This window comes from Eulemur rufifrons, chromosome 16 (assembly GCF_041146395.1).
Source record: "Eulemur rufifrons isolate Redbay chromosome 16, OSU_ERuf_1, whole genome shotgun sequence".
Lineage (NCBI taxonomy): Eukaryota > Metazoa > Chordata > Mammalia > Primates > Lemuridae > Eulemur > Eulemur rufifrons.
This window is the reverse complement of record NC_090998.1, coordinates 32652328-32656981: the sequence shown is the minus strand read 5'-3', so window position 1 is coordinate 32656981 and position 4654 is coordinate 32652328. Positions and strand designations below refer to the sequence as shown.

General features: G+C 44.6%; 1 pseudogene; it reads right to left on the bottom strand.

The window, feature by feature from the left end:
* Positions 1-2536: 2536 nt before the first annotated feature.
* LOC138397407 (tetratricopeptide repeat protein 5 pseudogene) lies at positions 2537-3840 on the bottom strand (annotated as a pseudogene).
* Positions 3841-4654: the final 814 nt, after the last annotated feature.

Genomic DNA, 4654 nt, shown 5'->3' with positions numbered 1-4654 from the left:
TTTCCATTGTATTAGGTATTGTAAATAATCTAGAGATGATTTAAAATATATGGGAAGATGTGCATAGGTTATATGCAAATACTATGTCATTTTATGTAAGAGCACCCATGGATTTTGATATCTATGAGGAGTCCTGGAACCAGTTCCCACGGATACTGAGGGACAACTATATATTAATATTACATTCCCAGCAGGAACTAGATGGCACATTGAAACTGTAACTGAGGAGGGCTTACGAGGGAGTATTTACAAGGATATGAGCAAAGTTAAGAGAAGCCAACAAGAGGTGATGAAGCATCTGAAAGCTGTTACCAAGAATGTAGGTCCCTGTAGGCACGAGAGGAAGGAATGATGACAGGTTCCTGAGACGTCCTTAGCTGTAGCTATTGGAGAAAGCTTTTTGGGTAGCTTTATCTACCCAACCAGAACTGTGCCTTAGAAAGATCACAGCCATTGCCAACCCGAGGCCCATCAGGAAGAGAACCAGGAGAATAAATACTCTAAATAATTGATTAAAGGAAAGCAGAGGCAGAGGGCAAAGTGCCTGGTTGATATATAGAGGTTAACCTTTTGGGGTACAAGGCAGGGTAAAGAAGGGTGGAGAGTGGATTGGGAAGGGGAATAGATAATTTCTAGCTCCTTCTCACCACAGCAGTTTTGCACATGCTGTTCTTCTGTCTGGATGCCCTTTTTTTAATGCTGAGCTTCTTCAACTAGTTAATTCTTTTTCATCCTTGAAACCCCAGCTCATGTATCTTGTGTCTTAGGGAAGCTCTCTTTAACCAACTAATAGGTCAAGACCCTTCATATGGAGCTGGATTCTTTTCTTCTCAGCACTTATGGCAGTTTGTAATTATCCTGCTATTAGTGTGATAATTCAATCAATGTCTGTATCCTCCATAAGGCTGTATACTCCATGTGACCAGAGACTCTTGTCTGATTTAACTCATGGTGGAATCCCTAGGTCCTAGCACACAATGCCTGGCATATAGCAGGAACTCACCAAATAACCTGCTTAATAAATAAATTTGCTGAAAATGTATGCTATGGTCTGAATGTTTGTGTCCCTCCCCACAATGTATATGTTGAAATCTTAACCCTTAAAGTGATAATATGAAGACTTGGGGCCTTCAGGAGGTGACTGTATGATGAGAGTGCAGCACTCCTGAATGGAATTTGTAGGAGGCCCAAGGGAGTTTGGCCCTTCCATCAAGTGAGGGTGCAGCTTGAAGACACTGTCTATGAGGAAAAGGCCCTCACTAGTCACCAAATCTTGTGGTGCCTTGATCTGGGACTTCCCAGCCTCCAGAACTGTAAGAAATAAATTTCTGCTGTTTATAAGCCACCCAGTTTAAGGTAGTTTGTTGTAGCAGCCCAATGGACTAAGGCAATGTAACCAAAGCACAGGAAAACAATTTCCAAGTTTTATTTGAGTGCTTCATGATTTCTTTCTTTATTCTATTATCTTTGGACTTTGTCTTTGCTCCACTGCCTACTTGTTTTGGTCTTTGCTGCTTTGCTAGGCTGACAAACTCTACTGTACTTTGGGCAGATGAGCATAATACTGTGTATTGATAACACTGTTTCATGATTCTCCAATGACCTTTTTCAGTAAACACATTGCTTTTCCTTTGTTAAACTTATGCTTGGTCAGTCACCTTTTGCTAAAGGCAAAATATCTGATTGACACCAATATACTTCTTTTTCTAAGTCAGGAAAGGATTAAATGTCTTAAAAAATGGCATAGACAGGCACCATTAAATGTTCTGGCTTCTTTGCCATCTCAGTTACCACATATTTATTGAGTGTCTACTATATGCCACACGGTATTAAGTATTGGAGATGCAAAGATGAGTAGGACATAATCCTACCTTTAAGAAGTTTAAGCCAGATTTGTGCATACAGTTTCAGCTACCCAGGAGGTTGAGGCAGGAGAAGCACTTGAGCCCAGATTTCAAGGCCAGCTTGGGCAACAGAGTGACATCCTGTCTCTAAAAAAAAAAAAAATAAACAAATAAAAAGAAGTTTAGATTCCGAAGAGGGAAATAAATTTTTTTTTTCCAAACAAATTTAATTCTGTTTTAGCCCCAGAGAATGGGAAAGGCCTAAATTAAAAAAATATTGCTCAAAAACCAAGTCATTAAAAAAATTAAGCCCCCTGTCTTAGCAATAAATACTGCACTGATAGATACACACAAGGCTCAGGAAGGAGGCAAGAACAGGAACCTCGGGGACTGTGTCCCACGGCAAGATCCCAACACGTCTACCAATTCTACGTTCTTCGCTTAAACCTTAGAGAGCAGTGAAAGAGGCAAGAGAGATATACCAGGGGAGTGTGTGACCCTGGAGAGAGCTGGGACATGATGACGGGAGGAGGGAAAGGCACCAAGTGCCTTACAGGGTAGAGGAAAAGAAAGTCGTCATTTAAGACATCCACCCATCCCGGTCTGGTTGCTGGATGTGGCTGGTCTGGCTGCTGAGTGCCTTGAGCGCCTCTCCTCGCCTCCCTCCCTCTGTAGGATGCAAATTGGGAGGGTCACTCACACTGTGACCGTGATGCCACTGTGGCAGCACCTGGCCACTGGAGCCCTGAGGCATCCCATTTACCACTAGCAGGAGGCATGACAATGCAAACACTGGAAAAGGAATAGCCCTTTCCCTTGAGTTGCATTTGGTGGAGGGGAAGGGTGGGCTCGAGAATGGCTACAGAGTGCCCGGGGGGCTCTCCCCAGCTCCGTACCACATCCGACACCATTGCTGCCTGACATGGTCCGTGTGGACCTGCCAGGCCACATGGAAAGGGGACTTTGTCCTCTGCGGTAAGGCTGAACATGGCCTTTCCCAGGACCACGCCAGGCTGCAGCGAGTAGCTGGAGCTCCAGGGTCGCCTTCTGCCCAGACGCTGACTGGGCAGTGTCCAGCGCCACAGGGGCCTAGGTGCACTGGGCGCAGGCTTCCCCGCATGCTCTGTGGCTTTTTGGTCTTCACCTATCCCTTGCTGTCAAGGAGACTGGTCAATCTATCCAGAAATCCCAGGAGTTGTTGCTCCTGTTGCCCAGGCTCTGGTTAGGCAGGGCGCAGCGCTGCAGCATGAGAAAAGCCCTCCAGGCCCCCTCCCCATTCCTCTTTCATGTTATTGGCATCGCCCTGTTCTGACAAAGGTCGGGATTGCGGGCAGCTGTCCTGTCAACCTTCTCTGCTTGGACATAGGCACTGAGGTCTTGCTGGGAGATCTTAGGGTTCTGGCTAGTACTGAGGTAAAGGGAAAGGTACACATTCCCCAGAACACACCAGGAGCAGCCATCCTGGACATTTATCTTTTCAGCTGATTTAGCCTGTTGGTCACTGTCATGTTCAAGAATGTTCACCTCCAACATCAGTTCACAGCTGGCGAAGCACCATCTCCAGGTTTTGCAGGGAGACCTTGTTCTTGCAATGAGTGAGGGCTCCTGAGAATGGGTGTGGGCGGCTGCAATATCCCCCTCTTTTTCCAGCACAGCTCACCCACCTGGCTCCAGGCTTCCTCCAGCTCGGGCTCCAGCTTTGAAGCCTTTGACAGAAGCTCCTCGGCCTTAGGGGTGTAGTCAGGAGTCACATCCTGAGCCTCATCCTGTGCCTTCCCAGTTAGCATCAGCACGTGACGCTGGCCCTGGACAGAGCCCACGACTTCCTCCATCTGCTGCAGGGCCTTCTCCACCTCGTCCTGCACATCCTGTTGCTTCCTCCAGCATCCTCAACTCTATGTGTCTCAAAACGACAGTCTTGAGATGAATAGAGTTGATCCACTGGTCCCTGCAGTTTCTGCAAGATCTGCCTGCCTTCTTTCTTTTCATTAGTCATTTTCCAGCCACCCTCATTAATTAATTAATATACAATCTGATAAATGCAGTGATTGGAAATGGGTTTTCTGTGAAGTTAATGAAGCTTAAACTTCAGAGCTCTTGCTTGCTGGGCCTGTTTCAAAGCCCTGGCAAAGTGTTCACAGGGTTGTGTATTTTTGTAAAATTTGCAAATGTTAGCTATTTTAACCACACTCAGGTAAGAGTGCACTACTCTCTCTCTCCACTCTGTGTTAAATTGCATGACACTAGCAGCAGGCATTTTTTGGATTTGGATAAGGATAAGGGGAAATCGAGTTGAGGATACATTTTGGACTTAGTGGGATATATGTATGTGTTTTTCCATCATTTCCATGTACATTTAAGCTATTTTTAATCATCTTGGTGTAGAAATGACTTCTGGGAATGCTTGTAGTGCCACTGTGCCAACTCACCTGGCATTACGACATGAAGGTGCAGGGCCTGAGTTTGTAACATGAAATGAATACATGCCATAGTTCTAGCACAAACAGAATGTGGGTGGAGACAAAACAAGATGTGAAATGTATGGAGCCAGAATCTAGTCCTTAGAAAGTTCTTCCAGTCCTTTGATGTGTAAAACTGTAAGCAAGGGCTTTGGTTCTCATTGAGGTTTAGTTTAAATAGATGCTCTTTTATATATAATTATAAACAACTATATGTTATTTTTTTGATGGGAATCATGTGAAATAGAATTTATTAAAAATTTTGTGTTTGTAGCAATACAGAGATTTTGCCTGTGTATAGTGTGTTTTATAATGCCCAACTATCAATAATGAGCAAATTTTGATCAACTG